The 26,479-nt window shown below is 39.8% G+C and overlaps 1 protein-coding gene across 5 annotated transcripts in view; it reads right to left on the bottom strand.

Annotated features, from left to right (window-relative positions):
• Nucleotides 1–26,259, bottom strand: part of USP33 (ubiquitin specific peptidase 33) — a 70,589-nt gene extending 44,330 nt beyond the window's left edge. For 2 of the 5 annotated variants that reach the window (XR_003794406.1, XM_029228267.1), the window contains exon 1: nt 26,058–26,227. The gene's annotated coding sequence lies outside the window, so the exon portion shown is untranslated. Of the gene's footprint in view, nt 1–3,802; nt 3,877–26,057 lie in introns of those variants that run through there. The other 3 variants (XM_029228268.1, XM_029228270.1, XM_029228269.1) reach the window with 2 other exon arrangements.
• Nucleotides 26,260–26,479: the final 220 nt, after the last annotated feature.

Here is a 26,479-nt window from a genome sequence, read left to right as displayed (position 1 = left end):
ACCTGAAGATTCCAGTAAGTGCTGAATGTCGTACTCCTACCGTAAGGGTTAAATGAGGTAGTACATGTCACGTGTGTAACACATACTACACATACACATAAAACTTTATTAGGCACTCTGCATCATCCCTTGAGGTTTTTTTATATGACCAGTAAAGGTCTCAGACCTCCCTCCCCTATGAGACAACCAGTTTAAGACTGAGGTAGTTTCCCAAATCAATAATAATTTTCCTAATATTCTTCAGGAGTTTCCTCAATTCCATTAAAGTAAACAGAAGGCAAAGTATTTTGCAATCCCAGTGAACTTAATTTCCTCCAAGACATCACAATGTACTGTAATGTCACTAAATCTTATCTACCTCTACTTTAAATCTTATGAATCATAGAGCAAACTTATACACTGCATTCAATGCCCAGATTATCTTATGAATGGTTTAAGTGAGTGATTTCCAAGTAAACATCTCAAGTCTAACTCAGTAAGGATTTCTAGATCGTCTTTGGACTGCACATTCTACCCATCTATCTATCTATCGCTGTGTTGGGTCTTCGTTGCTGCACACGGGCTTTCTCTAGTTGCAGAGAGTGGGGGCTCTCTTCGTTGCGGTGCGCAAACTTCTCAATGCAGTGGCTTCTCTAATTGTGGAGCACGGGCTGTAGGCATGTGGGCTTCAATAGTTGCAGCACAGGGGCTCAGTAGTTGTGGCTCGTGGGCTCTAGAGCACAAGCTCAGTAGCTATGGCGCACGGGCTTAGTTGCTCTGCAGCATGTGGGATCTTCCCAGACCAGGGATCGAACCCGTGTCCCCTGCACTAGCAGGCGGGCTGTTAACCACTGCGCCACCAGGGGAAGTCCCGGATTGTACATTCTTAATAACAGGGCATTTTATGAACTTTCATTCATCTTTGGGGTTTGAGAAAATTATTTGGGAAAAAGTTAAGAAACTTTCTAGGAAAGAATAAACAGTTATAAATGTGCTGAAATATTAACACACTAGAAAACACATTAAATAAAAAGGTTCTATCAAATCAAATCAAATGATAAGTCCAATATTATACTGCAACCTACAAAATACAACAGGAATAACGCTGGGGTTGATATTGAATAAGTCATTATTTATAAATACCACATTACTACATAATATTACATAAGTCATGCTCCTGACTTTCAGAGCATGAAGTTAAACTTAAAATAATTAATATTTTCCATTTTTCATTTATGTATGGAGGAGGGTTTCCCACCCACCTCTCACTTCCTTTTGTAATTAGATATCTTTTCCCTCTTATCCAAATACTCCCACTTGCAACCATAATGGAGTGACACGGACCAGATTTACCCTCTCAAATAAGTAAGAAACCAGACCAAAAAATATAAAATAATGGTTTTCAGACACAGACACTGGATAACAGGTACTGCAGGACACTGATCCATAAGAAGATAAAAACAAGGTGACTACCCCAACTTACTGCCTGGAGAGAATTTCCTTCTAGGCCACAGTACAGGTAGAAGAAAAACCAAACAGATTTTGGTGATCTAAGTTGAAGAGACAGAGTTGAAAATTCAGGGAGGCCAAGGTGAGTAACAGACAGTAAAGAACTGAATAGAGAGCAAGTGAACTCCGGAGATTCGTAAAGGGCTACCATTATGTTTTCAACCAGTACTGATGAGCATGTGTCTGTGATTAAACTACCCTAAGAAGGGGAAAGAACTATTGGAAAGGAGCACGTAGAACAATCCTCAAAGCCAACCCAGGTCTGTCTGTGTTTCCACCAGACAGAGTTGAAAGATTTCATAATACAGAAGGAATAAAATAGCATACTCAGAAGGGTATCGCCTTAGTATTGGGAAAAAATTATCCCTAGAAGGAAGACTACTTTGGTTCTGCCTTCAAAAAGTTCAAAAGAGAGCATTACAGGGTCAAACTGTTCCCAAGGAATTTAACTGTGTCCCAGAAAAAAAATGAACATTTAAAGGAATGAAAACAACCAGCACCTGACAAGGTAAAAATCAAATGTCTGGCATCCAATCAAAAACTATAAGATATACAGGGGCTTCCCTGGCAGCACAGTGGTTAACAATCTGCCTGCCAGTGCAGGGGACACAGGTTCGAGCCCTGGTCTGGGAAGATCCCACATGCCGTGGAGCAACTAAGACCATGCATCACAACTACTGAGCCTGTGCTCTAGAGCCTGCAAGCCACAACTACTGAGCCCATGTGCCACAACTTCTGAAGCCCACACACCTAGAGCCCGTGCTCCACAACAAGAGAAGCCACCACGAGAAGCCAGTGCACCACAACAAAGAGTAGTCCCTGCTCGCCACAACTAGAGAAAGCCCACGCACAGCAACAAAGACCCAATGCAGCCAAAAATAAATAAATTAATTAATTTTTAAAAATTATAAGATAGGGCTTCCCTGGTGGCGCAGTGGTTGAGAGTCCACCTGCCAATGTAGGGGACACGGGTTCGTGCCCCGGTCCGGGAAGATCCCACATGCCGCGGAGCGTCTGGGCCCATCAGCCACGGCCGCTGAACCTGCGCGTCCGGAGCCTGTGCTCCGCAAGGGGAGAGGCCACAGCAGTGAGAGGCCCACGTACCGCAAAAAAAAAAAAAAAAATTATAAGATATACAATGAAGGAAAATCTGACCCTCACTGGGGAAGAAAAACTAAGGGAACCAGACATAAGACAGATGATAGAATAAAGGATACAAATGATACAGAGAGACATGAAAGATAGGAAAAAAAAGAAAGACCCAAATCAAGTATTTAGATGTTAAAAAAAAAAATTTGAGGTGAAAAATACAATGGATGAGATTAAGACTAGATAAGACAAGGCAAAAGAATAATGAACTTGAAGACACAGCAAAAGAAACTATGAAACACAAAGACGGAGAAACTTAAACAAGAGCATCACTCAGCTAGATGGAAAAGTCTGAACAGGATGAAAACTAAAAAACCTACAAATTGAAGCAACACAAGATATAAGAACAAATAAAACCACGGCATATCAAAAACAAGTTACTTAAAACCAGTAACAGGACAGACATCTTAAAAGCAGCCCCAAAAGACCCAGAATGTATACTAGAAACAACATAAGCTGGAAGGCAGAGGAGCAATATCTTTACAGTTTACTGAAGGAACACTGTCAACCAAGAACTCCATACCTAGGAAAATATCTTTCAAAAACAAAGGCAAAATAAAGACTGCATTAGACATAATAAAGCTGAAAGAATTTATCACCAGCGTACCTGCACTATAAAACCTGTAGGTATGCTTTAATAATTTTCCATATAAATCATACACAAATACACATACAGAGATATACATGGCTATCTTTTTTGTCAATAATATTTTATTTTTTCAATAATATTTTAAAAGACATCCATTTATGTCAAAATTTTCATGGATACATATGAAATGCATTCACACATGGATGCATGCATTCAATCAATTCTTCTAATAATAGACTTTCACTTTGCTTCCATATTCTGCCACTAAAAAATCCACGTAAACATAATGGGTGGGCTTTTATATTTGTATTACATGGGCCAATTTATAAAAATAGATTTTACAATATTACTTTCCAAAAATGCTATAACAATTCATATTTCCACTCATAAGGGAATACCATTTTCTGCACATCAACACCATTTTCTATACTAGTAAAGGTATTACTGGCTATCTTTTTTTTAACTGTTGTCATTTGATAGGTATGCTGTTATATTTCACTAGTATTTAATTTGCATTGCCTTGACATGCGTGGCTAGCTCAGTCAGCGGAGCACGAGACTCTTTAATTTGCATTACCTTGACAACCTGTGAGACTGTCTTTTCATGAATTTTATAGCCTCCTAGATTTGTTATTTTATTTAATGGCTCTTTAAATCTTTGCCCTTTTTACAATTGGGTTGATAGCCTCTTCTTGTAAACAGAATCCTGTCTTCTATACTGCAACCATTTTTCAAACTTACTATTTGTCTATTAAGTTTTTAATTTTGATGAAATACACATAAGTTTATCATCCTAACCATTTTTTTTTTTTTTTTCCTCCCGTACGCAGGCCTCTCACTGTTGTGGCCTTTCCCGTTGCGGAGCACAGGCTCCGGACGCGCAGGCTCAGTGGCCATGGCTCACGGGCCCAGCCGCTTCGGGCATGTGGGATCTTCCCGGACCGGGACACGAACCCGTGTCCCCTGCATCCGCAGGCGGACTCTCAACCACTGCGCCACCAGGGAAGCCCATCCTAACCATTTTTAAATGTACAGTTCAGTAGCATTAAGTACACTCACACTGTTGGGCAATCAATCTCCAGAACTCATCCCATCTTGCAAAAGTGAAACTCCACAGCATTACACAGCAACTCTCCATTCCCCCTCCCACCAACCACTGGCAACCACCATTTCACTTTTTGTCTCTACAAATTTGACTAGTCAGGGTACTTCGCAAGTGAAATAGAGTATTTTCTTTGTGATTTATTTTACTTAGCATAATGTCCTCAAAGTTCATTGATTTTTATAGCTTGGGCCAGGATTTCCTTCCTTTTCCAGACTGAATAACATTCAATTGCGGTGATATTTCACTGTGGTTTTGATTTGCATTTTTGCAATTAGTAATGTTGAGCATCTTTTCATGTGCTTGTTAGGCATTTATTTATATACCTTCTTTGGAGAAAAGTCTATTCAAGTACTTGAGTCATTTTTTTAATCGCGTTTTTGCTTTTTTGTTGTTCAGTTGTAGGAGTCCTTTATGTACTCTGGATATTTAGCTCCTTACCAGACACACGATTTGCAAATATTTTCGCCCATTCCATAGGTGGCCTTTTCACTCTGTTGACTGTGTCCTTTGATGCACAGAAGTTTCTAACTGATATAATCCAAGTTATCTAATTACTACTTTTGTGACCTGTGCTTTTAGTGTCAGATCCAAGAAGTCGCTGCCAAATCCAATGTCACAGTTCCCCCCTCTATGTTTTCTTCTAAGAGTTTTAGTTCTTATGTTTAGGTCTTTGATCCACTAAAGTCAATTTTTGTATGTTTGTGTAAGGTAGGGATCCAATGTCATATTTTTGCATATGGATATACAGTTTGCCCAATACCCTTTCTTGAAAAGACTGTTTTTTCTCCCACTGAATGGTCTTGGCACTCTTGACAAAAAACATTTGACCAGGGGATACTTTACTAAGATGGTGAAGTAGGCAGACCCCGAGCTCACCTCCTTCCGCACACACACAAAAATTACAACTATTTACAGAGCAACTATCTATAAGAATGACCTGAAGACTAGCAGAAGATTTTCCAGAACTAAAGATATGAAGAAGGAACCATGAAATAGATAGAAGCAGCAGAGATGCAATATAGTCAAGACCCACACGCCTGGTAGGCAACCCACAAACAAGAGAATAATCACAATTGCAGGGAATTCCCTGGTGGTCCAGTGGTTAAGAATCCACCTTCCAGTGCAGGGGACGCAGGTTGGATCCCTGGTTGGGCAACTAAGACCACACATGCTGCAGGGCAACTAAGCCTGTGCACCGCAACTACTGAGCCCACAAGCCACAACTAAACTAGAGAGCCTGCACACCACAACTAGAGAGAAGCCCACGCGCCACAATGAAGAGTCCACGTGCCACAATGAAAGATCCCACGTACCATAACTAAGACCAGACACAGCCAAAAATAAGGAATATTAAAAAAGAAATCACTACTACAGAGTTTCTCCACAAGGAGTGAAGGTTCTGAGCCCCACACTGGGCTCTCCAGCCTGAGGGATCTGCACAGTGAAAATGAGCCCCCAGAATATCTAGCTCTGAAGGCCAGCAGGGCTTGAGTATGGGAAAGCTGGTGGTCTGCAGGAAACAAAACTCCACTCTTGACTGGCAACCTCTACAAGAGGCAGCACCTGGCAGCCAACCAGGCCAGGGGCCAGCCCCAGCCACTAGCACACCCACAGCAGTCAGCGCTGCCACAACAGAAGACCCCACAATTGCCCCTTATTTGATAAGGGATCAACATCCAAAATATACAAAAAACTCATACAACCCAACATCAAAGATGCAAGCAACCTGATTTAAAAACGGGCATTTTAAATAGACATTTTCCATAAAAGACATACAGGTAGCCAAGAGACACATGAAAAGATGCTCAGCATCACTAATCATCAGGTAAATGCAAATCAAAACTGCAATGAGATATCACCTCATACCTGTCAAAATGCCTATTATCAAAAGGACAACAAACAAGTGTTGGTGAGGATGTGGAGAAAAGGGAACCCTTGTGCCCTGTTGGTGGGACTGAAAATTGGTACAGCCACTATGGGAAACAGTATGGAAGTTCCTCAAAAAATTAAAAATAGAACTATCATATGATCCAGCAATTCCACTTCTGCATACTTTTCTGAAGAAAACAAAAACACTAATTCAAAAACATACATGGGCATCCCTATGTTAATGCAATATTATTTACAACAGCCAAAATATGGAAACAACCTAAGTATCCATCAACAGATGAATGGATAAAAAATATGTGGGGTGTGTATACACACACACACACACACACACACACACACACACACACACACACACACAAAATGGAATACTACTCAGCCATAAAAAAGAATGAAACCTTGCCATTTGTGACTACATGGATTGACCTAGAGGGTATTATACTAAGTGAAATAAGTCAAAATAAGAAAGACAAATACGTATACATGGAATCTAAAAAACAAAACAGAAACGAACACATAAACACAGAGAACAGGTGGTTGCCAAAGGGGAAGGGGTGGGGGCATGACAAGAAAAAAAAATTAAAGTAACTACATGAGGTAATGAATGCTAACTAGCTTGACTGTGGTAATTACTTTCCAATGTATGTTTATATGAAACTGCCACATTGTACACCTTATATATAAAAATTTTTGTCAGGGGCTTCCCTGATGGCGCCATGGTTGAGAGTCCGCCTGCCGATGCACGGGACACGGGTTCGTGCCCCGGTCCAGAAAGATCCCACATGCTGCGGAGCGGCTAGGCCCGTGAGCCATGGCCACTGAGCCTGTGCGCCCAGAGCCTGTGCTCCGCAACAGGAGAGGCCACAACAGTGAGAGGCCCGCGTACCGCAAAAAAAAAAAAAAAAGCCTAAAAATATTTTTGTCAATTATACCTCAGTAAAGCTGATAATAGATTTTCTTAAAATATGACTATATGTATGCGTTATTTTGGGCTCTATGCTTTTCCATTAGTCTATATGTCTACCTTAGTGCCAAAACTATTGTTAACTTCCTTATGGTATGCTTTATTATTAAAAGTTTGCATTTATAAAATCAGACAGATCTCATTCTATAATAGCATCTGAGTTTCCAATCTTAAGGTTTCCTTCACCCTAATTTATAGAGCTAAAGCTGTAGAATACCCTTAAATTTTTTTTTAACAAGGCTTTTAATCTATCTGGAGTTTATCTTAAGACAGGAATCCAATTTTATTTTCTTCCAGATGGGCAGACACATTTCCCACTGAATTATAATCCTATCTTTATTCTTTATTAAATTGGCACATAAAATATTTCTGGATTTTCTATTTTTTTAAACTCATCTGTCTATGCCCATATTATATTAATCTAATTCAGAGACTAATATTCTACACAGAATAGTTTGATAACTGTAAAAACATACTTCCTTCACTGTTCCATTTCCATTTCCTTGTCTACTCTCTAAGTACACTAGACAACCTGATAATTTTACCTCTTCTGTTCCAATATTACTACCAGCTATTTAATTTTACTGTTTTAATGCATTCATTAGAACCTCTAAAGGCAATCTTGAATATAAAGGTGACTGTAAGCATCCATGTCAGGGTCCTTATATTAATGTTTTGCCATTTAGGATATCTGCTATAATTTTTTTCCATTCTTAGTGTACTTACATTTTAAAAATCAGAAATGGTCTTTTAAATTGAAGTACAGGGACTTCCTTGGTGGCACACTGGTTAAGAATCTGCTTGCCAATGCAGGGGACACAGCTTCAAGCCCCTGCTCCAGGAAGATCCCACATGCCATAGAGCAACTAAGCCCATGCGCCACAACTACAGACCCTGTGCTCTAGAACCTGAGAGCCACAACTACTGAACCCCTGTGCTGCAACTACTGAAGCCCACGTGCCTAGAGCCTGTGCTCTGCAACAAGAGAAGCCACTGAAATGAAAAGCCCGTGCACCACAATGAAGAGTTGCCACCGCTGGCCACTAGAAAAACAAAGACCCGATGCAGTCAAAAATAAAATAAATTAATTTTAAAAACTGAAGTATAGTTGATTTATATTATTATATTAGTTAGAAATGGTATTAATGAACTCTATCGAATGTCTTTTCACGGCGGAGTCAAGATGGTGTACTAGGAGGACGTGGAATTCACATCTCCTCACAATTAGGGCACCTACCAGGCACTGGTGGGGGACCACGGAGACCTAAGGGGACGGGAGGAACCCCCAGCGACCATCTTGCGGGATCTCAATTCCCAAGCTGGAGGTCGGGACCAAGCTCCCATGGTGGGAGTTCCAGGTCAAACTCACTGGACTAACAGAGAACTTCAGACCCCAGGGAATATTAACCAGAGTGAGGCCCCCCAGAGGTCCTCATCTCAGCACCAAGACCCAGCTCTAACCAACTGCCTCCAAACTCTATTGCTGGATGTCTCAGGCCAAACAACCAGTAAGACAGGAATACAGCACCATCCATCCATCAAAAAAAAAAAAAAAAAAGAAAGAAGAAAAGAAACGACAAAAAAATATGTTACAGGGCTTCCCTGGTGGTGCAGTGGTTGAGAATGTGCCTGCCAATGCAGGGGACACGGGTTCAAGCCCTGGTCTGGGAAGATCCCACATACCATGGAGCAACTAAGCCTGTGAGCCACAACTACTGAGCCTGTGCGTCTGGAGCTTGTGCTCCACAACAAGAGAGGCCACGACAGTGAGAGGCCCGCACACCGCGATGAAGAGTGGCCCCTGCTCGCCGCAACTAGAGAAAGCCCTCACACAGAAACGAAGACCCAACACAGCCAAAAATAAATAAATAAATTTAATTTAATTAAAAAAAATATATATATATATATATGTTACAGATGAAGGAGCAAGGTAAAAACCTACAAGACCAAATAAATGAAGACGAAATAGGCAACCTACCTGAAAAAGAATTCAGAGTAATGATAGTAAAGATGATCCAAAATCTCGGAAACACAATGGAGAAAACACAAGAAATATTTAACAAGGTTCTAGAAGAACTAAAGAGGAAACAAACAGTGATTAACAACACAATTACTGAAATTAAAAATACTGTAGAAGGAATCAATAGCAGAATAACAGGGCAGAAGAACAGATAACTGACCTGGAAGATAAAATGGTGGAAATAACTACTAGGGAGCAAAATAAAGAAAAAAGAATGAAAAGAATTGAGGACAGTCTCAGAGACGTCTGGGACAACATTAAACGCACCAACATTCAATTTTAGGGGTCCCAGAAGAAGAAGAGAAAAAGAAAGGGACTGAGAAAATATCTGAAGAGATTATAGTCGAACACTTCCCTAACATGGGAAAGGAAATAGTCAATCAAGTGCAGGAACCACAGAGAGTCCCATACAGGATGAACCCAAAGAGAGACACTCTGAGACACATATTAATCAAACTATCAAAAATTAACTACAAAAAAAAATATTAAAAGCAGCAAGAGAAAAGCAGCAAATAACATAAAAGGGAATACCCATAAGGTTAACAGATGATCTTTCAGAAGAAACTCTGCAAGCCAGAAGGGAGTGGCAGGACATATTCAAAGTGATGAAAGGGAAAAACCTACAACAAAGAATACTCTAGTCAGCAAGGATCTTATTCAAATTCAATGGAGAAATTAAAATGCTTACAGATAAGCAAAAGTAAAGAGAATTCAGCACCACCAAACCAACTTTACAACAAATGCTAAAGGAACTTCTCTAGGAAGGAAACACAAGAGAAGGAAAAGACCTACAAAAACAAACCCAAAATAATGAAGAAAATGGTAATAGGAACATACATTTTGATGATTACATTAAATGTAAATGGATAAATGCTCCAAGCAAAACACATATACTGGCTGAACAGATACAAAAACAAGACCCATATATCTGCTGTCTAAAAGAGACCCACTTCAGACCTAGGGACACATACAGACTGAAAGTTAGGGGATGGAAAAAGATATTCCATGCAAATGGAAATCAAAAGAAAGCTGGAGTAGCAATTCTTGTATCAGACAAAATAGACTTTAAATAAAGACTATTAAAAGAGACAATGAAGGACACTACAAAATGATCAAGGGATCAATCCAAGAAGATATAACAATTGTAAATATTTATGCACCCAATATAGGAGAACCTCAATACATAAGGCAAATGCTAACAGCCATAAAAGAGGAAATAGTAACACAATCATAGTAGGGGACTTTTAATATCCCACACTCACCAATGCACAGATCATCCAAAATGAAAATAAATAAGGAACAAAAACTTTAAATGACACATTAAACAAGATGGACTTAATTGATATTTGTAGGACATTCCATCCAAAAACAACACAATACACTTTCTTCTCTACTGTGCATGGAACATTCTCCAGGATAGACCATATCTTGGGTCACAAATCAAGCCTTGGTAAATTTTAGAAACCTGAAATCATATCAAGTATCTTTTCTGATCACAACACTATGAGAATAGATATCAATTACAGGAAAACAACTGTAAAAAATACAAAAACATGGAGTCTAAATAATACGTCACTAAATAACCAAGAGATCACTGAGGAAATCAAAGAGGAAATCAAATAATACCTAGAAACAAATGACAATGAAAACAATGATGACCCAAAACCTATAGGATGCAGCAAAAGCAGTTCTAAGAGAGAAGTTAAAAGCAATACAATCCTACCTCAAGAAACAAAAAAAATCTCAAATAAACAACCTAAACTTACACCTAAAGCAGTTAAAGAAAAAAGAAGCAAAACCCCCCCAAAGTTAGCAAAACGAAAGAAATCATAAAGATCAGATCAGAAATAAATGAAAAAGAAATGAAGGAAACAATAGCAAAGATCAATCAAACTAAAATCTGGTTCTTTGAGAAGATAAACAAAATTGATAAGCCATTAGCCAGACTCATCAAGAAAAAAAGGGAGAAGACTCAAATCAACAGAATTAGAAATGAAAAATGAGAAGTAACAATTGACACTGCGGAAATACAAAGGATCATGAGAGATTGCTACAAGCAACTATATGCCAATAAAATGGACAACCTGGAAGAAATGGACAAATTCTTAGAAAAGCACAACCTTCTGAGACTGAACCAAGAAGGAACAGAAAATATAAACAGACGAATCACAAGCACTGAAACTGAAACTGTGATTGAAAATCTTCCAACGAACAAAAGCCCAGAGCCAGATGGCTTCACAGGCGAATTCTATCAAACATTTAGAGAAGAGCTAACACCTATCCTTCTCAAACTCTTCCAAAATATAGCAGAGGGAGGAACACTCCCAAACTCATTCTATGAGGCCACCATCACCCTGATACCTAAACCAGACAAAGATGTCACAAAAAAAGAAAACTGCAAGCCAATATCTCTGATGAACATAAATGCAAAAATCCTCAACAAAATACTAGCAAACAGAATCCAACAACACATTAAAAGGATCATACACCATGATCAAGTGGGGTTTATTCCAGGAATGCAAGGACTCTTCAATATACGCAAATCAAACAATGTGATACACCATACTAACAAACTGAAAAATAAAAACCATATGATCATCTCAATAAACGCGGAAAAAGCTTTCCACAAAATTCAACACCCATTTATGATAAAAACACTCCAGAAAGTAGGCATAGAGGGAACTTACCGCAACATAATAAAGGCCATATATGACAAACCCAGAGCCAACATCATTCTCAATGGTGAAAAACTGAAACCATTTCCTCTAAGATCAGGAACAAGACAAAGTTGCCCACTCTCACCACTATTATCCAACATTATTTTGGAAGTTTTACCCACAGCAATCAGAGAAGAAAACGAAATGAAAGGAATCCAAATGAGAAAAGAAGAAGTAAAGCTTTCACTGTTTGCAGATGACATGATACTATACATAGAAAATCCTAAAGATGCTACCAGAAAACTACTAGAGCTAATCAATGAATCTGGTAAAGTACCAGGATACAAGATTAATGAACAGAAGTCTCTTGCATGCCTATACACTAATGATGAAAAATCTGAAAGAGAAATTAAGGAAACACTCCCATTTACCACTGCAACAAAAAGACTAAAACACCTAGGAATAAACCTACCTAAGGAGACAAAAGACCTGTACACAGAAAACTATGATGCTGATGAAAGAAATTAAAGATGATACAAACAAATGGAGAGATATACCACATCCTTGGATTGGAAGAATCAACATTGTAAAAGTGACTGGACTACCCAAAGCAATCTACAGATTCAGTGCAATCCCTATCAAACTACGAATGGCATTTTTCACAGAACTAGAACAAAAAATTTCACAATTTGTATGGAAACACAAAAGACCCCGAATAGCCAAAGCAATCTTGAGAAAGAATAACAGAGCTGGAGGAATCAGGCTCCCTGACTTCAGACTATACTACAAAGCTACAGTAATCAAGACAGTATGGTACTGCCACAAAAAACAGAAACATAGATCAATGGAACAGAATAGAAAGCCCAGAGATAAACCCACGCACATATGGTCACCTTATCTTTGATAAAGGAGGCAAGAGTATAAAATGGGGAAAAGACAGTCCCTTCAATAAGTGGTGCTGGGCAAATTGGACAGCTACATGTAAAAGAATGAAACTAGAACACTTCCTAACACCATACACAAAAATAAACACAAAATGGATTAAAGACCTAAATGTAAGACCAGACACTACAATTCTTAGAGGAAAACACAGGCAGAACACTCTCTGACATAAGTCACAGCAAGATCCTTTTTGACCCACCTCCTAGAGAAATGGAAATAAAAACAGAAATAAACAAATGGGACCTAATGAAACTTAACAGGTTTTGCACAGCAAAGGAAACCATAAACAAGACAAAAAGACAACCCTCAGAATGGGACAAAATATTTGCAAACGAAGCAACTGACAAAGGATTAATCTCCAAAATATACAAGCAGCTCATTCAGCTTAGTATCAAAAAACCCAATTCAAAAATGGGCAGAAGACCTAAACAGACATTTCTCCAAAAAAAGTATACAGATTGCCAACAAACACATGAAAAGATGCTCGGGCTTCCCTGGTGGCGCAGTTGTTGAGAGTCTGCCTGCTGATGCGGGGGACACGGGTTCGTGCCCCCATCCGGGAAGATCCCACATGCCACGGAGCGCCTGGGCCTGTGAGCCATGGCCGCTGAGCCTGCGCGTCCGGAGCCTGTGCTCCGCAACAGGAGAGGCCACGGCAGTGAGAGGCCTGCGTACAGAAAAAAAAAAAAAAAAAAGATGCTCAACATCACTAATCATTAGAGAAAGGCAAATCACAACTACAATGAGGTATCACCTCACACTGGTCAGAATGGCCATTATCACAAGGTCTACAAAAAACAAATGCTGGAGAGGGTGTGGAGAAAAAGGAACCCTCTTGCACTGTTGGTGGGAATGTAAATTGACACAGCCTCTATGAAGAACAGTATGGAGGTTCCTTAGAAAACTAAAAATAGAACTACTACATAACCCAACAATCCCAAACATATACACTGAGAAAACCATAATTCAAAAAGAGTCATGTAACACAATGTTCACTGTAGCACTATTTACAATAGCCAGGACATGGAAGCAACCTAAGTGTCCATAGACAGATGAATGGATAAAGAAGACGTGGCACATATATACAATGGAATATTGCTCAGCCATAAAAAAAAACGAAATTGAGTTACTTGTAGTGAAGTGGATGGACCTAGAGTCTGTCATACAGACTGAAGTAAGCCAGAAAGAGAAAAACAAATACCACATGCTAACACATATATATGGAATCTTAAAAAAAAAAAAAATGGTTCTCATGAACCTATGGGCAGGACAGGAATAAAGACACAGATGTGGAGAATGGACTTGCGGACATGGGGAAAGGGAAGGTGGGATGAAGTGAAAGAGTAACACTGACATATATACACTACCAAATGTAAAATAGATACCTAGTGGGAAGCAGCTGCATAGCACAAGGAGATCAGCTTGGTGCTATGTGACCACCTACAGGGGTGGGATAAGGAGGGTGGGAGGGAGACTCAAGAGGGAGGAGATATGGGGATATACATATGCATATAGGTGATTCACTTTGTTATACAGCAGAAACTAACACAACATTGTAAAGCAATTATACTCCAATAAAGATGTTTTTTTTTTTTAAAAATGTCTTTTCAGCAGCTACTGATGGCTTCCTAGACTCCTTGTTTCATTTGTTGATATTATCTATTATATTAACAGACTTGATACTAAGGATCCTTGCACTGATGTAATACACCGTACTGGGTCAAAATGTACTATTAGTCCGTTATTTCATATCTAGATTCTATTGGCTAATATTGTATTTAGAAATTTTGCATTTCTAGATGTAAGTGAGATTGACCTTTTTTGATAGCATTTTTAATCAGGGATAAAAGTATCGGGCTGGCCAAAAAGTTTGTAACATCTTATGGAGAAACCCGTACGAACTTTTTGGCCAACCCAATATGTGTACTTCACAGAATGCACTGAGTAGCTTTGCATCTTTAATAACATACAATACAGCTTTTTAAAAAAACTATATGTTGTTTATAAACTAAATAAAAGTCAGCTGTGAAACCATCTGTTATGCTGCCTCTTTCAAGGACAGATCTTCAATGACCTTTTCAATCCTTGAGCAAGAACTGGTCAACTTTTCTGCTTCTTGGGTCAATTTTATTAATTTATACTTTGGTATAAAATTATCCATTAGGGCTTCCCTGGTGGCGCAGTGGTTGAGAGTCTGCCGATGCAGTGGTTGAGCCTGCCGATGCAGGGGACATGGGTTCGTGCCCCGGTCCAGGAAGATCCCACGTGCCGCAGAGCGGCTGGGCCCATGAGCCATGGCCGCTGAGCCTGCGCGTCCGGAGCCTGTACTCCGCAACGGGAGAGGCCACAACAGTGAGAGGCCCGCGTAGCGCAAAAAAAAAAAAAAAAAAAAAATTATCCATTAATCTTGACTTTCAACTTTGGCATCATGGCATAACATGTAGTATTCTCAAGAAGGTTTGCATAAAATTCCGTTAACCTCTCCTATACCTGGGTATCTATGATATCTCCTTCCTCATTCCTAATATTGCATATTTTTACTCCATTTTCTTCGCTTCTATATGAGGTTTATCTAATTCATCAGTCCTTGCAAAGAACCAGCTTTGGGATTTATCCTTCCCACTATTTTTGTTTTGTTGTTTCCAATTCCATTAATTACAGTTTTACCTTTAATCCCCATGTCCTATTTGGTTTCTGTTTTATTTTCTTAATCCCTAAATATGGGAACTGAATTCTCTTAGTTTTATTTACTTAATAATAAAAGTATTTAAACTATACATTTTCTTCTTAATACCAATGTTTGCCAATGGGATGGAAATGTTCTTCTCACTGCTTTCTAGACAGTATATTATCTCACTTTTGACTGTAAAACGTTTTAAGTGCATCAATACAAGGTTGGATATATATATACATATACATATATATACGTATATATATATGTATATATATTCATGACTGAACACTACACATCAGTTTAACTTCGTGAACTGGATGGATAATTTATCAACATGAATAGATCTAAAGGACATAATGTTGAATGGAAAAAAGGAAGATGCAAAATAACACATTCTCTATGATACCACTGAAGTAAAAATTTAAAACCTGAGGAAAGAATACATTAGGAGTTTGGGATTATCAGATACAAACTACTATATATAAAACAGGTAAACAAGGTCCTACTGTATAGCACAGGGAACTATATTTAATTATCCTGTGATAAACTATAATGGAAAAAATGTGAAAAATATATATACGTACAACAGAATCACTTTGCTGTACACCGGAAACTAATACAACATTGTAAATTAACTATACTTCAGTTAAAATAAAAAAAAACAAAAAAAATAAGAAAACAATGTTCAAAAAACATAAAGCCCCAAAACAAAACATGCATAATAGCACATTGTATCTGTATGTACCTATCCACTGTAAAAGGAAAAAAATACAGTTTTGAAGGTTATGTACTCAGAATGTTGCCTCACAGCAAAGAAGAAAGGGGGACTACAGAAAGATTAGTTCTCTCCATTCTGCTATTCATGTTCTGGTATTTAAACAGCTTAATGAGAATTAATTTGCAGATAACATGATACTATACACAGAAAATCCTAAAGATGCTACTAGAAAACTACTAGAGCTAATCAATGAATTTGGTAAAGTTGCAGGATACAAAATTAATACACAGAAATCTCTTGCATTCCTATACACTAACAACAAAAGATCAGAAAGAGAAATTAAGGAAATAGTCCCATTTACCATCACAAAAAAAAGAATAAAACACCTATGAATAAACCTACCTAAGGAGGCCAAAGACCTGTACTCAGAAAGCTATAAGATACTGGGACTTCCCTGGTGGTCCACTGGTTAAGAATCCGCCTTCCAATGCAGGGGACACGGGTTCGATCTCTGGTCGCGTAAGTAAGATCACACATGTCACGGGGCAACTAAGCCTGCATGCTCTGGAGCCTGTGCACCACAACTAGAGAGCCCGTGTGCCGCAACTACTGAGCCCCCACGCTCAAGAGCCCGCACACCACAACTAGAGAGAAGCCTGCTCACTGAAACGACAGATCCCACATGCCGTAACAAAGATTCTGCACACTGGAACTAAGGCCCGACGCAGCCAAATACATAAAAATAAATAAATTTATTTTTTAAAAAAGAAAACTATAAGATACTGATGAAAAAAATCAAAGATGAACAAACAGATGGAGAGATATACCATGTTCTTGGATCAGAACAATCAGTACTGTGAAAATGACTATACTACCCAAAGCAATCTACAGATTCAATGCAATCCCCATCAAATTACCAATGGCATTTTTTCATAGAATTAGAACAAAACATTTTACAATTTGTATGGAAACACAAAAGACCCCAAATGGCCAAAGCAATCTTGAGAAAGAAAAACGGAACTGGAGGAATCAGGCTCCCTGACTTCAGACTATACTACAAAGCTACAGTAATCGAGAGAGTATGGTACTGGCACAAAAACAGAAATACAGATCAATGGAACAGGGTAAAAAGCCCAGAGATAAACCCACGCACCTATTGTCACCTAATCTATGACAAAGGAGGCAAGAATATACAATGGAGAAAAGACAGTCTCTTCAATAAGCGATGCCGGGAAAACTGGACAGCTACATGTAAAAGAATGAAATTAGAACACTCCCAAACATCATACACAAAAATAAACTTAAAATGGATCAAAGACCTAAATGTAAGGCCAGACACTATAAAACTCTTATAGGAAAACATAGGCAGAACACACTTTGACATAAACTGCAACAAGATCTTTTTTGATTCACTTCCTAGAGTAATGAAAATTAAAACAAAAATAAACAAATGGGATCTAATTAAACTTAAAAGCTTTTGCACAGCAAAGGAAACCATAAACAAAACGAAAAGCCAACCCTCAGAATGGAAGAAAATATATGCAAGTGAAGAAACCAACAAGGGTTTAATCTCCAAAATATACAAATCTACAAAACTATTAATCTACAAAACTCTAAGACTCCTCTGGAAGCTTGGGGATCACAGGTTGGGAATTACTAGAGAGCAAAAGATATTCAAACTGTGCATGGAAATTAAGGCTTTCCATAATTTGACCTCAATTTGTCCTGACCTTTGCAATCTTTTATCAGGCAACTTTTCCCTCTATCTACCCTATCTGGACAATTTGAAATCTCCTCAGCAATAATGATGGTAATAACAACTGAAAAATCTTCCAGGTTGAAATGACAGCATCATGCTGTATGATGTACAGCTTTGGCAAGGGCTCAAGTGCCCATCTGTAGATTCAAAACTGCTTCTGAAGATATTACTTTTAAGGGGGTGGGGAAGATATTACTTTTTAGCAGTACAATCCCCTAATCTTCAGGCCCCAAATTCTGACCCAGTCATCCTAATAAAAGAATAGCAGACATTCAAGTTTTAATACAGGAAAAGCATAGGGACCAGTGTTATTAATATTTGTTACACATCAAGACATAGTTGGTAACCTAAGGAGAACCTTTTAATATTGAAAAACTGCCTGTATTCCATTATCTAGTCTATCCCAAAAAGTAAAGCTATTTATAAAGAATCAGAATCAAGCGACTGTGACAAAAAAATTTGTCATGAGAACTGGTTGCTAATTTATTAGTTACACAGAAGATTAATATGAATCCAGAAGAAACTCTGTATTAGCAGATGGCAGAACTGTTCAAAATTCTTAACAAAAATCTGGATAAAGACACAGAAGACAGGCTAGTTAAATCTAATTATAAAATTATAAAAATAATTAAAGAAATGACATTTTATTTAGAAAAATGAGCTAAGATTAACAAGGATGGATATAGTATTCTATATTGGCATTCAAAGAGTCTCCTGTCAGGGGCTTCCCTGGTGGCACAGGGGTTGAGAATCTGCCTGCCAATGCAGGGCACACGGATTCGAGCCCTGGTCTGGGAGGTTCCCACATGCCGCGGAACGACTGGGCCCGTGAGCCACAACTACTGAGCCTGAGCATCTGGAGCCTGTGCTCCACAACAAGAGACGCCGCGATAGTGAGAGGCCCACGTACCGCGATGAAGAGTGGCCCCTGCTCACCGCAACTAGAGAAAGCCCTCGCACAGAAACGAAGACCCAACACACCCAAAAATAAATAAATAAATTAATTAATTAAAAAAAAAAGAGTCTACTGTCTAAAGTAAGGCCAAAAAAATGGTTTCAGGTATTTAGATTCTAGATGCTAAAAGACGAAGGAAACAACAGTGCAGTTCTCACTCAATTTATCAACAGAATAGGTTTCACAATAAAAAGAGAAGCCAGTCTTATTGTACTCATAAACTAAATAGATTGTTTAGTGAACGTTTTATTTATGAAGAACGTTAAAAGCTACAGAATACAAATGCCTTCCATAGACAGTCTTAAATAATTTGAAAACTGTATCCTCATAAAGACAACACTATGGCTAAAAGTAAAGTTTCTGGAGCAAGGCTACCTGGGTTCAAATCCAAGCTCCACTATGTCCTAGGTTTGTGACCAGGGTTAAGTCACTTCTCTGTGCCTCAGTTCCCTCATCTATAAAATTGAGATAATTACAAAAATCTACCTCGTGAAGTTGGGGGGGTGTTATATAACACATTTGTTAACATATATACATTACTTCGAACAGAGTGAGAGTAAGCACTCAATAAATGTTAACTATTATGAGCAAAAATTGAAAGCATGGATGTTATGTTTAGACAGCAGAAGGCAAAAGTTGGAGGACTTGAGGGGAGTTCCCTGGCGGTCCAGTGGTTAGGACTCAGCACTTTCACTGCCCAGGCCCTGGCTGGGGGACTACAATCCCGTAAGTCGCTCCAAGCAGCCAAAAAAAAAAAAAAGTTGGAGGACTTGATACATGCATTCCAATTATTTGGACATTATGACCAAAGTAAGAGAGATCTTTTCTTTTTTACGTAACTTGAGAAATTTAGAAATAGCAACTCCAGTCAATGGTGAAGATTTTCAACAATTAGAGTTATATAAAAATGGAAGGTGCAACCTTGGGAAGTAGGATGTTCCCCATCATTGTTACACACAGAGGCTGGAAGACCAACTGTCAGGTGTTTCAAAGGACAGCATTTTGCCCTAAAGTCAATTCTAAGATTCTCTGACTGCAGAAAAACTGATTTGTCTGTCAGTAGTTTCAACCTATACAACTGTTCCATTACTACAACTAATCTGACTAGTCCAACTGTACTATTTTATCTTTTACTTTTTTAAACTGTTTTTTTAAAAATAATTATTTATTTTTGGCTGCATTGGGTCTTTGTTGTTCTGCCTGGGATTTCTCTAGTTGCAGCGAGCGGGGGCTACTCTTTGTTGCAGTGCGCGGGCTTCTCATTGTGGTGGCTTCTCTTGTTGTGGAGCACGGGCTCTAGGCGCGTGGGCTTCAGTAGTTGTGGCTCGCAGGCGCTAGAGCGCAAGGCTCAGCAGTTGTGGTGCACGGGCTTGGTTGTTCCGGGGCACGTGGGATCTTCCCGGACCAAGGATCAAACCCATGTCCCCTGCATTGGTAGGAGGATTCTTAACCACTACACCACCCTGGAAGCCCCCAACTGTACTATTTTATTTTATTTTTAATTTTATTTATTATTTTTAGCTGTGTTGGGTCTTTGTTGCTGTGTGCGGCTTTATTCTAGTTGAGGCAAGTGGGGGCTGCTCTTCGTTGCAGTGCACGTGCTTCTCATTGCGGTGCCTTCTCTTGTTGCGGAACATGGGCTCTAGGTGGGCAGGCTTCAGTAGTTGTGGCATGTGGACTCAGTAGTTGCAGTTCGCAGGCTCTAGAGCGCAGGCTCAGTAGCTGTGGCGCACAGGCTTAGTTGCTCCGCAGCATGTGGGATCTTCCGGGACCAGAGCTTGAACCCGTGTCCCCTGCACTGGCAGGTGGATTCTTAACCACTGCGCCACCAGGGAAGCCCAACTGTACTATTTTAAATACTAGGTTTCAAAATTATTTTAATTGTAAAAATACAACATTAAAATAACCTTACAGCTTATTTTTCCATATTTACCATAGAAGAAAATTACTATACAACAAAAGCAAGCCAAAAACATTGACAATAGAAGTATTAATATCAGCAAAGAGTACAATAGGCAGAAAAGTTTATTTTATTCTAAATCAATTCATAATAAGAGTCCGTGGAGACTTTTAATCTATAAAATATGCTGATGAGCACTTTTTAAAAAAATATATTTATTTGTTTGGTTGTGCCGGGTCTTAAGTTGTGGCTCATGGGCTCCTTAGTTGTGGCATGCGAACTCTTAGTTGCAGCACACATGTGGGATCTAGTTCCCTTACCAGGGATGGAACCCAGGCCCCCAGTGGATAAGACGTGGAGTCTTATCCACTGCACCACCAGGGAAGTCCCCTGATGAGCGCTGTTTTATTTTTAAATTTATTTATTTATTTATGGCTGTGTTGGGTCTTCGTTGCTATGCGCGGGCTTTCTCTACTTTCGGCGAGCAGGAGATACTCTTCGTTGTGGTACACGGCCTTCTCATTGCGGTGGCTTCTTTTGTTGCGGATCATGGGCTCTAGGCGCGCAGGCTTCAGTAGTTGTGGCACACGGGCTCAGTGGTTGTGGTGCACAGGCTTAGTTGCTCCGCGGCATGTGAGCTTCCCCGACCAGGGCTTAATCCCGTGTCCCCTGCATTGGCAAGCAGGTTCTTAAACAATGTGCCACCAGGGAAGTTCCCTGATGAGCACTTTTAAGAACTGTGTTTCTTGTCCTTTAAACAAATATTCTAGCAAACACAAACTCCTTAAAATCTATACACAGATCTCACAGTCCTATAACTCTTCCCCAATCGTTCTTAATTTTCGTTCAAACCATAACAAAGAAAAAGAAATTTAGTACTAATCTTCTAATTTCCCTTTTCTTAAAAACATCTGTCCTTTGACCCTTAACAGTCTAATTAATGAGAGGCTTACTGAGTCTATTAAGAGAACTATATAATCTCCTAATTGATTGCTCTACCTGCAATCTAGCTATTCTAGAACCTATTCTTAACACTGCCACAATAAACCACCCAAAAGCATAGCTCCAACCTGGCAACCTCGCTTTAAATAAAATTCCTTAATCAAGATTTGTAAACATTAATCAGCATTTCCTACAAAGAAAAAAAATCTGTCCAATAACAGCAAAGTATAGTCAACTGTAGCCTTATCTAGTATAAATAACTGTGACAAACACTAGGCAGGGGGGAAGAGAGAAGAGGGAGGAAGCAAGAGGAAGAGAAATGGAGAACAAGAATCAATGAATATAACAGAGTTCTAATAGAAGCACAAACCAGCTGATGGTAATTTTCACCCTAAGTCACTTCTGAGCAAGATGGAGGGGTAATTAAATTAACAGAATATCAACATTATGGGACAGTCATTAAAACTACTTAAGTAGAACATGTAGAATCATGGAAAAACAATTGCAACCACCATATTCAAATGAGAACCACTCTAAGAAATTTTGTCAATTTTTTTCTTTACCAGAATATTGCTGATTATAAAAAAGAATCAGAATTTATTCATCTAAATAATGCCTCTACTAAAAATATTAGCAATTCCTCCTTCAGGATTTTATAAATAGTTAAAAAATGTAAGAAATCTTCTTATTCTATGTCACATTCATTCTCCTATTTTCACCATACTACCATATTTCAGGACGCGCTAGCCCCAGGCATTTAGAGGCTAATTTAACAAAGGCTCAATCAAGTATGGGTCAGACACTGTATCTAGTAGGGGTGGCAGCACTGTTCAAATCTCCACCCTACTTTCCCTTTTGAATGACTGGTCACCTACACTCTACTTTATCAACACTCTTCAACACACTGTAATTCCTTTATTCTCCTGAAATAACTAATTTGAATGTCAGTGACCTTATGTCAACCCTCCTCAATCACAAGTTACATAACTCTCAAACCTCAGTGCCATTTTAGCATCCCTCCTCATTTTCTATATTCTACCAGTTAACAAATTCTACTGCTTGCTTCTTTTATCCATCACTTCTCAACTCACATTTCTTCTAGATCTCCACCTAAATTGAGGCTTTTATTTCACATCTTGATTATTTAATAAGAATGCCTATTAACAGACACAGTTGACATCCAGCCCCCATCCCTTCAGCTCACCTTGCAGCTGGTACAGATAGTATCCTGACAGCTTCCCACCTCCACCAACAGGAGCCTGCCCAACCCTAGCTAAGACAATGGGAAGTGCTCGAAACATTTCAAGAACAATCTCCATCAGTGAGGACTGGAGTAGGTGGAAAAACTCCCCATCTACCCTTCAGTTAGTAGGACAATTCTAAGGCAGCTCTACAAAAATCTCCACAGGATTAACCCCCAGTTGCCCATCACTGGCTTTTTTTCCCTTTCCTGACTCTTTACCCACTCCCTCACTTGTGCTCCCTGGCATCTCACCTGCACCCATGTTATCTCAAGGTCTGCTTACAAGATAGCACTTTGGAGAAACTACAAGGGCCACAAAAGTGACACTATCGGGGCTTCCCTGGTGGCGCAGCGGCTGTGAGTCCGCCTGCTGACGCAGGGGACATGAGTTCATGCCCTGGTCCAGGAGGATCCTACATGCCGCGGAGCGGCTGGGCCCGTGAGCCATGGCCGCTGAGCCTGCGCGTCCGGAGCTTGTGCTCCGCAACGGGAGAGGCCACAACAGTGAGAGGCCCGCGTACTGCAAAAAAAAAAAAAAGTGACACTATCAAGATCTTGCTTAACCTAAAGCTGCCCAAGTGTTCTCTTGGTCTCAATCATCTCCCAATTACAGCTCATTCTGCATTCATATGGATCACATACCTCTTCTAACCAAACATTTTCAATGAAGCCCTTCGTAATTTGTCTTTTTCATCTCCTATTTCTAACTTAGATAAATCATAACTTATTATCAGCCAAATTGTTGTACTGATCCTTTCTCAAATATAAGTTGTACCTTTCCAGGAACACAATAATCTATTGTTTTTAGAAATGTCCTCCAATATTCACCTGTTGAAAACCTTGCAAAGCTCACTCATCTCAAATATCATCTCTATCAAGATTCAATCACAAGTAATGTCTCCCTCACCTAAATTCCTGATTGTAATAGTCATAAGACATTTTACCACAGTTCTGTAAAAACCTACCCTACTTGACTACAAGCCTGACTTTAAATTCTTTAAGGGTAGAAACCATGTTCCATTCTTTTTATTTTCCAAAGGGCTTTCTTTCCCTGATAGACCCATAGATATTGACCTACATAGGCTTCTAGAGTAACTTTTGAAAAGAACATTTATTTTTATATATGCATTCTTAAGTATTAGTACAAAATTCATGCTCCTTTTTATAGACAAACTGAGCTTATCTCAGACTCTTTGGGACTAACCTATTTATCAAAATGCTCCTGAAATCACATGCAGACTTAAAAAAAAAGTTTAAAAACAACACTAAAGAAAGCTGTTACTTATTCCTTTATTTTTGGGAAATGACTACATTTCATGTTTCTCACCAAAAATCTTTCACCATTTATGTACTTCATTTCCTTGCAAAGAGTCCAGAGTCTGTCCCATGTTATACTTCACAGTGTTCCAATACTTAGCTGAATTCCAATTTATATCAAAGGTTACTTCAAGATTATTTCAGGCTTTAGGGAAATTCTGATCCTTACACAATCTCGAAATGCTTCTGTCATGGGAAAAGACTTTACTTCTTGGCATTTCTAACTCAGAGGACTGGCATGAGGATCAAATAAGATTGTATATGTGAAAGGTCACTGAAAATTCTAACAATAAATAAATGTAAAAATTATCTCCTTAACTCTGAATTTCAAACGATTAAAATAATCTATTTACTACAATCTAACGTCATTAAATGCACAGTTATTTTTTACAAATAGGTTATAAAGGCGTAAGTTATAAAGAGCTCAAGACAAAAAAATGAAAGCTGGCTATAAACCAGATCAAAAATAAGAAGCAATCTTAAGTAGACTATCCCTCTTGCATATGGCAAGAGGTCAAATAGTTTATTCCTGCAATACTTTTGTACTGTCCTTTTTTTTTTAATCCTGCCAAAGTAAATTAAATAACATAAAGCCCCCGGTGTAGTATAACTTATTACTATTACTCTTCCTTAAAATTAGCACTGTCTTTCAATAAGATTCCTACTTTTCCCCATGTTTATATTAATAGCATGAATTCACTAACAATATTCGTATTAGGTTCAAATCAAATAGCTTATTATCTGCTTTGGTCAGACCTTTCCAAATGATACAATTGTCTCAACCAGAAGTGGAACTAGAACACCCTCATTATTTTTTGAAACAAGTTTTCCTTAAAAGAAAAATAATCTGATTAAACTAAAAAATTCTACTATTCTATACATCTAATAAGCAATAAGTCTAGAGATCCTTATCGTAAGTTTAGAGCCTATGCTCCTGCCAGCGTTTTCCCCTCTGGCCCAATTTTCCCGGCCTTATACTGATTATATGAGACGTAAACCCTAAAAATACTTGAGTGCAAAACACCCATAGTCATCCAACAGCTCAATTTGCACCCTGTAAATATTCAAATGAAGAGCATTTTGTAGTAGGTAAAATATGTAAGAGTAACGGTCTGGGAAACCACACACCATGGAAACTGACTCAAACAAAAGCTGCGGATGGACAGACCGCAAGGAGTAACCGGTGAAACAGTAAGGATTAAATATTCGTCTAAGAAAAATTTCGGTGACGATGACGCCTAGGTTTTCCTGCTGACAACAATTAATAACGGGACCCCTGGGGCTGCACGAATGGGTCCGATCACCCCAACTACGCCGCAAAGCGAAACCAGAACCCAGGAGCCAGCGCACTGCGGGGCTTTCAGTCGCCTGCGCCCACCGTGCTGGGCTGATAAGCCGTCATGCGGAGACCGAGGAAAAGAGAGGAGGCCCGCTTCGGGACTCTTCTCACCCCTCCTTCCTCCCGCTTCCCAGGGGAGCGCCCCCTGGGGACCCTTCCTCAAATCTACGACTGACTCGCATCCTCCACCGCCCCTACTGGGGAGGCCACCAATCATCCCTGCAGCGAAGAGCACCGGAGGGGCCTAGGCCTTCTACCCACCCGCGCACCCACCACCACCCCGAACCAAGAAAAAGAGGCCGCTGCAGCAGCCACAGCCCCGGCGCGCGGGAGCGAAAACACAGACCGATCCCTAGCTGCAGGCGAGGCGCACTTCGACCCCGCGCCCCTCCCAACAGCTACGCGCTCACCTCCACGGCCTTCCCCACGGGCCCCGCCAGCGCGGCCGACGGTGGCCTGCGGCCGCACCTCCCACCAGCTCCTCTTTTCTTCCCCTGGCCTAGGAGGGGGCGGCGTCGCTTCTGGATGGCCGGAAAACGGACCCGCAGCTCAGCCTGCGGGATACCAGCCTCCCGGCCACTTCCCGCAACGGCTCCAGCTCCTTCCGGTGTTTTCGCGACAGCCACCGGCTTCTAGGGCGTCGCAGGAGGGCGAGGAGGGCGGGCAGGGGCGGGGCTGCGAGGAAAGCTCGTCCCGCCTCTGGGGCGTGGCCGCGGAGGCCGGCTCCAGGTGTGGAGACCCAAGCTGCTCTCACCGCTGGGACTTCCAAGGTAGCTAGCGGCACAGGGACCGTACGTGCAGAGCAGTTTTAGATCTGGGGCACTTTTCGTTT

Source organism: Monodon monoceros, unplaced genomic scaffold (assembly GCF_005190385.1).
Source record: "Monodon monoceros isolate NGI ecotype Baffin Bay Population unplaced genomic scaffold, NGI_Narwhal_1 Super_Scaffold_18, whole genome shotgun sequence".
Taxonomy (NCBI): domain Eukaryota; kingdom Metazoa; phylum Chordata; class Mammalia; order Artiodactyla; family Monodontidae; genus Monodon; species Monodon monoceros.
Note: the sequence above shows the minus strand (reverse complement) of the source record. Positions and strands in the feature narration are given on the sequence as shown.